At 38.8% G+C, this 8,051-nt stretch overlaps 1 protein-coding gene across 2 annotated transcripts in view; it reads left to right on the forward strand.

Moving 5' to 3' along the window:
• OPCML (opioid binding protein/cell adhesion molecule like) overlaps window positions 1–8,051 on the forward strand; it is a 585,692-nt gene that overhangs the window by 290,425 nt on the left and 287,216 nt on the right. The gene's annotated exons all lie outside the window — the stretch shown is intronic.

The raw sequence follows: 8,051 nt of genomic DNA on the forward strand, positions 1-8,051 counted from the left end.
GAAAGAGGATTGTTTTACTCCTTTAGACATGCACTGGTAAAAGCTCCATGAGACTGACCCTCACGGAAGTGTCCAGGTTCTAGTCCAGCCATCTCTCTCAGTATGCCGGCATGCCTGTGCCCAGGACTCAGGCTGGTCAGGCTAAGGGTAGACGGTGGTATCAAAGCCCTATTGGGGTGCTGGATCTCTCTCTCTCTCTTCTTCATGGAAGATATCATCTAAAGAAAGAAAACTTTTTTTTTTTAAGAAAAGAGCATTTAAAAAGATCATATGTGATAAAATGTAAGTGAGATACAAAATTTTCTCCACAATCACTTCTCAGTAACGTGAATTCCTGGGGTCTTGAATATCTCTTCTTAGTGATTCCTCTTGCTTGATAGGAAACACCGCCTGAAAAATGAATCGTGGGGCATGTCCGCGGGACAGCAACATGGCAGGCCCACCTGTAGCTTCACTCTCGTCCTCTCGCTTTGTCCTTCGGGCTTAGGAAGGCAAGCCAGACTGTCAGCCAGTCTTGGCTAAAGAAGTCCTGTTGGCTGGGAGATGACTTAGTGGCCTCGGAGGTCCATTCCTGTCACTAGGCCATGTTTGCCCAGTGTTTGCCTGAGTGCAGATGCCACTGGGTGTGGAGAGGGAGGAAGCAGAGTGGTCCAGGAGGGCAGGCAGGCAGCTCCTGCCACTGCATCCTTCACATCAGGGAGCGGCTTGTCAATATCCTTAATGAAGCCAGCCTTGCACCTGCCAGAGTGATTCAAGTGGGGGTCTGGCTAATAGGCTCCTGGAGCAGACACTGTCCAGTTTCTCTGCTGGAATATAAAGGGCTTATCAGCAGAGCTATCTGTATTGTTGACACTAAGTAACAAATTCCTTAGAAAACTTCAAAATGAGCATTTAAGAGTGAAGAATCATGACAATCACAGCAGAGGCAGCATGGCCGCTGCTGCCCTGCTCCCTCCTCCACGAGTCTTCTCACGTGACTGCACTTAGCGCCAAAGCCCGTTTCTCTAGGGTGAAATGTTTATTCCTTGGCCCTGAGAGAGGTACGCCAGGCCTGTCTTTATGTGGGCCTGTGCAGTAGGCTCCCCGGAGCACTGCACCGACAGGCTGATTTCGCCCCATTTGGAGGTTCTGCCCATTAGTTTTGCTTCTTTATATTACGTACTGCTGACAGCTGCCCAGAGAAGACCATAACTGGAACCTACAGGTTACCTGAGAGACTGAGGGCTGGGGACAGGGACTGGCAGTCAGGTGGACGTCACTCGGATCGGGGCCAATAGAACAGATGTCTGATGAGCATTTAGAGCCCAGCTCTATGGGGGTGGGTGAGGAGGGAGTCCCTTGCACAATGGCTTGACTGTGGCCATTCAGCCATGGTGATTCCCAGCACTTGAACTTACGACAACATGAGATGCAAATTGCATCCCGGAAACCCAAGCACATTCTGAAATATTTATGGTTTTATAAAGTATTTTGAATCCACAAAGGAAAAGGAACATTAGAAGAGAGAGAAATTGAGATAAAAATCTTCTCGACAGTTATATCTACTAAAAAACCTTTTCCTTGGGGATGCACATGGCCTCCTGCCCCATCTGCCTCTTCAAATAGTGCCTTAGGATAAACCTCAGATAAGACTCACATGCTGACAATCGTAGTATTAATTTTGACCACCTGAAGATCAAATGAGCAATGACTATCTCTTTCAATAACCCCTTCCTTCATAGTTTAAATGTGTACCTCTTTTATGTAGCAGTTTTACTGAGAGAATTCATATATGGTATAGTCTACCCATTTCAAGTGTGTATTTTCACTCATTTTTGGTACACTCACTGAGCCACACAATCCATTTGCAATATTTTCATCACACCAAATATTAACCGTGTACTTACTATTTTTAAAATTAATTTCTTATGAGCAAGAAGGAAAGAGAGACAAAGAGACAGAGACAGTACCCCAACAGGTCCCAACATTGTGATTCAACCCCAGTACCACCCAGCCTTGGATCATGGGCAACCAGGCCTGGCATGCTCATGGAGGTCCCTAAGCTTGAACCAGGAACCTTTTCATGTACACTTGTCTTGCAGAGCATCTTGCTTTACTTCTGCAGCATCATTCACCCGTAATTCCGTACTTAGGAGTAGCTACTTCTTATTTCCTGCTAATCTCTCCTCTTTTCTTTTCTTTCTTTCTTCTTTTTTCTTTTTTTTTTTTCTTAGAGATTTTTGTTATAGGGTGCATGTGCTTGCCAGAGAGACAGAGAGACAGGAAACAAGAAATCATCCCCCTGGTGGGAATGGCCATGCCACAATCCCTTCTCCTCTAGTCACCTCTTGGGATCTGGGGCACACAAGGATATGCACGTGGTGTGGGTTTTAAGCCACCAGATCCAGAGCACAAACCATGTTCGATTGCTTGGTAGTCCAGTGAGGTAACCATTACACCATCTGCTGGTCCCTCCTTTTCAGTTCTAGACAATCAGTAAACTATTTTCTCTCTCCGTAATTTGCCTGTTCTAACACTTCATATAAATAGAATCATATAATGTGTGGTTTTTGGAAACTAGCTTCATATGTTTAGCATGATGTTTTCAAGGTTCATCTATGTTGGAACATACCATATTTTATTCTTTCTTATGGCTAAATGTTTCACTTTGTGTGGATATACTATTGGGTTATCAGAAAAGTCATGACATATTTTTTCTTTTTATGCACAAATGCATCATAACTCTTCTGATGACCCAATACATTTAATTCATCCATTCATTAGTTAATAGACATTTGGTACAGTTTTACTGTTTGTCTATTTTGAATACTGCTGCTGTGAATATTTTCACACTAAATTTTATATGGACATAGGTCCATTCCTTCTGGGTGTATACTAGAATTGCTTGATCATGTGATAACGCATGTTCAACCTTCTGAAGAACTATTAGACTGTTTTCAAAGCAGCTGCCTCATTTCACCTTTCCACCAGCAATACACAAGGGCTCCAGTCTCTCCACATCCTAGCTAACATATTTCATTTCTGTTTTCTTTTAAATTGTTAGGGATTTTATTATCACTGCTTTAGTAGATTTATTTTTCCTTTTAAAAAATTGTTATAGAGTACATATACTTGCTGGAAAAAGAGAGAGAGAGAGAGAGAACCCCTCAAGGTTGGCCTGCTACATTGTAATCCCTCCTCCTCCATTCTCCTCTTGGTATTTTTTGCGTGCACGCATATATACCTTGTGTGTTTTTCAAGCTGCTAGGTCCAGGACTCAAACTACACAGTTGGCCAAGTGGGATCCAGCCACCCTAACCACCACACCACTGGTGGCCCCTAGAATTAATTTTTTAAAAAGCAGTTTTAGATTCAAAGAAAAATTGAGAGGAAAGTACAGAGATTTCACATATACCTTTTTTTTGCCATCCATGCATAGCCTTCTCATTAATAACATCCCTTGGCAGAATGATACCTCTGTTACAATCGAGGGACCTTCGTTGACACGAATCATGGTTTATGATGAGGTGCACTCTTGGTTTTGCACACTTCATGAGTCTGTAAATGTAATGGCATATATCCACCATTGCAGAACAGTTTCACTCTCCTAAAATCCTCTGTGCTCAGGGCCAGCAGGTGGTGTGGTGGTGAAGGCAACTGGACTCCCACATAGCACCGCAGTTCTAGTCCTGGAGTCACCAGCTTGAAAATTCCACCAGGTGCATGTACATGTATACCTGAAACCCCAAGAGGAGAATAGAGGAGAAGAAATTGTGGTGGGGTCATTTCCTTTGGGGAGTAATTTCTTACTTTCCTTCTCTTGGTCTCTCTCTGGTGAGTGTCCATACCCTAGGGCAAAAGGGAAAAAAATCCTCTGTGCTCTATCATCCCCTCCTCTTCACCATCCTGTCAACCACGGATACTTTACTGTCTCCATAGTTTTCCGAATTCAGATGTTGTATATTTAGTATATACTCCAGATCGGCATCTTTTATTTAGTTATGTATCTTAATAACCCCCATGCCTTTTCATGGCTTGATAATGCATTTCTTTGTAGAGATAAATATTTTGTTGTCTGTATATACCACAATTTATTTACCCATTTATCTTGGTTGCTTCTAAGTGTTGGCTGTTATGAATAAAGCTGCTATAAACATCCACATGTGGGTTTTGTGTGGACATACGTTTTCAGATCTTTTGGGAAAATAATAAGGAGGGCAATTATTGGATTATATGGTAAGAATATGTTTAGTTTTCTGAGAAACTGCCAAACCATCTTTCAAACTGGCTGTCCCATCTTACATTCTTACCAGCAATGAAGAAAAGTCTCTGTTAATCCATATCCTTTTCAACAATTGATATTGTCAGTATTCTGGATTTTGGTCATGCTAATACATGTGTAATGGAATATATTTTTTATTTGCATTTTCTTAATGATAGCTGATGTGGAATATACTTTCAAATATTTCTTTGCCCTGTATTTCTTCTTGGACGAGGTATCTGTTAAACATTTTTGTCTATTTTTTACTCAGGTTGTTTGTAGTCTTATTATTGAGTTTTAAGAGTTAGCATTTTGGTAATTGTCCTTTAGCAGATATTAACATGTCTTTTTCAGATATATTTTTTAAGTCTGTAGCTTTTCATTCGCTTGACAGTATATTTCATAAAGCAACACTAAAAAACTTTAATGAAATAAAAGTTATCAATTCTTTCTTTCACAGATCTTGCTTTTGGTATTATATCTAAAAAGCCATTGTCAAACCCAAGGTCATCTAGATTTTCTCCGTTTGTCTTTTTTTCTTTTCCTAGAAGTTTCATAGTTGTATTCTATCTGTGTTCAATTTTGAGTTAATTTTTGTGACAGGGATAAAGTGGTTTGTGTTTAGATTCGTTTACATTCTTTGTATCTGCATATCAAGTTGTTTCAGCACCATTTGTTGAAGAGATGATCTCCTTTTGTATTGCCTTTGTGATGTCTTTAATATTACTATTCTTTGGGAAAAATTAGTTGGCTATATTTATATAGGTCTACTTGTGGGAGTTTTATTGATTTAGTGTCTGCTTTTTTTCCTCTACAATACCGTCTTGATTACTGTAGATTACAGTAATTCCTGAAGTCAAGTATTTTATTCAAATTTTTATTGTTTATATATAGAAATACAATATTTATATATTGATCCTTTGTTCTTCAACCCTGCTGGCCATGCCACAATCCCTTCTCCTCTAGTCACCTCTTGGGATCTGGGGCACACAAGGATATGCACGTGGTGTGGGTTTTAAGCCACCAGATCCAGAGCACAAACCATGTTCGATTGCTTGGTAGTCCAGTGAGGTAACCATTACACCATCTGCTGGTCCCTCCTTTTCAGTTCTAGACAATCAGTAAACTATTTTCTCTCTCCGTAATTTGCCTGTTCTAACACTTCATATAAATAGAATCATATAATGTGTGGTTTTTGGAAACTAGCTTCATATGTTTAGCATGATGTTTTCAAGGTTCATCTATGTTGGAACATACCATATTTTATTCTTTCTTATGGCTAAATGTTTCACTTTGTGTGGATATACTATTGGGTTATCAGAAAAGTCATGACATATTTTTTCTTTTTATGCACAAATGCATCATAACTCTTCTGATGACCCAATACATTTAATTCATCCATTCATTAGTTAATAGACATTTGGTACAGTTTTACTGTTTGTCTATTTTGAATACTGCTGCTGTGAATATTTTCACACTAAATTTTATATGGACATAGGTCCATTCCTTCTGGGTGTATACTAGAATTGCTTGATCATGTGATAACGCATGTTCAACCTTCTGAAGAACTATTAGACTGTTTTCAAAGCAGCTGCCTCATTTCACCTTTCCACCAGCAATACACAAGGGCTCCAGTCTCTCCACATCCTAGCTAACATATTTCATTTCTGTTTTCTTTTAAATTGTTAGGGATTTTATTATCACTGCTTTAGTAGATTTATTTTTCCTTTTAAAAAATTGTTATAGAGTACATATACTTGCTGGAAAAAGAGAGAGAGAGAGAGAGAACCCCTCAAGGTTGGCCTGCTACATTGTAATCCCTCCTCCTCCATTCTCCTCTTGGTATTTTTTGCGTGCACGCATATATACCTTGTGTGTTTTTCAAGCTGCTAGGTCCAGGACTCAAACTACACAGTTGGCCAAGTGGGATCCAGCCACCCTAACCACCACACCACTGGTGGCCCCTAGAATTAATTTTTTAAAAAGCAGTTTTAGATTCAAAGAAAAATTGAGAGGAAAGTACAGAGATTTCACATATACCTTTTTTTTGCCATCCATGCATAGCCTTCTCATTAATAACATCCCTTGGCAGAATGATACCTCTGTTACAATCGAGGGACCTTCGTTGACACGAATCATGGTTTATGATGAGGTGCACTCTTGGTTTTGCACACTTCATGAGTCTGTAAATGTAATGGCATATATCCACCATTGCAGAACAGTTTCACTCTCCTAAAATCCTCTGTGCTCAGGGCCAGCAGGTGGTGTGGTGGTGAAGGCAACTGGACTCCCACATAGCACCGCAGTTCTAGTCCTGGAGTCACCAGCTTGAAAATTCCACCAGGTGCATGTACATGTATACCTGAAACCCCAAGAGGAGAATAGAGGAGAAGAAATTGTGGTGGGGTCATTTCCTTTGGGGAGTAATTTCTTACTTTCCTTCTCTTGGTCTCTCTCTGGTGAGTGTCCATACCCTAGGGCAAAAGGGAAAAAAATCCTCTGTGCTCTATCATCCCCTCCTCTTCACCATCCTGTCAACCACGGATACTTTACTGTCTCCATAGTTTTCCGAATTCAGATGTTGTATATTTAGTATATACTCCAGATCGGCATCTTTTATTTAGTTATGTATCTTAATAACCCCCATGCCTTTTCATGGCTTGATAATGCATTTCTTTGTAGAGATAAATATTTTGTTGTCTGTATATACCACAATTTATTTACCCATTTATCTTGGTTGCTTCTAAGTGTTGGCTGTTATGAATAAAGCTGCTATAAACATCCACATGTGGGTTTTGTGTGGACATACGTTTTCAGATCTTTTGGGAAAATAATAAGGAGGGCAATTATTGGATTATATGGTAAGAATATGTTTAGTTTTCTGAGAAACTGCCAAACCATCTTTCAAACTGGCTGTCCCATCTTACATTCTTACCAGCAATGAAGAAAAGTCTCTGTTAATCCATATCCTTTTCAACAATTGATATTGTCAGTATTCTGGATTTTGGTCATGCTAATACATGTGTAATGGAATATATTTTTTATTTGCATTTTCTTAATGATAGCTGATGTGGAATATACTTTCAAATATTTCTTTGCCCTGTATTTCTTCTTGGACGAGGTATCTGTTAAACATTTTTGTCTATTTTTTACTCAGGTTGTTTGTAGTCTTATTATTGAGTTTTAAGAGTTAGCATTTTGGTAATTGTCCTTTAGCAGATATTAACATGTCTTTTTCAGATATATTTTTTAAGTCTGTAGCTTTTCATTCGCTTGACAGTATATTTCATAAAGCAACACTAAAAAACTTTAATGAAATAAAAGTTATCAATTCTTTCTTTCACAGATCTTGCTTTTGGTATTATATCTAAAAAGCCATTGTCAAACCCAAGGTCATCTAGATTTTCTCCGTTTGTCTTTTTTTCTTTTCCTAGAAGTTTCATAGTTGTATTCTATCTGTGTTCAATTTTGAGTTAATTTTTGTGACAGGGATAAAGTGGTTTGTGTTTAGATTCGTTTACATTCTTTGTATCTGCATATCAAGTTGTTTCAGCACCATTTGTTGAAGAGATGATCTCCTTTTGTATTGCCTTTGTGATGTCTTTAATATTACTATTCTTTGGGAAAAATTAGTTGGCTATATTTATATAGGTCTACTTGTGGGAGTTTTATTGATTTAGTGTCTGCTTTTTTTCCTCTACAATACCGTCTTGATTACTGTAGATTACAGTAATTCCTGAAGTCAAGTATTTTATTCAAATTTTTATTGTTTATATATAGAAATACAATATTTATATATTGATCCTTTGTT

Source organism: Tupaia chinensis, unplaced genomic scaffold (genome assembly GCF_000334495.1).
Source record: "Tupaia chinensis unplaced genomic scaffold, TupChi_1.0 Scaffold000292_1, whole genome shotgun sequence".
NCBI classification, from domain to species: Eukaryota; Metazoa; Chordata; class Mammalia; order Scandentia; family Tupaiidae; genus Tupaia; species Tupaia belangeri.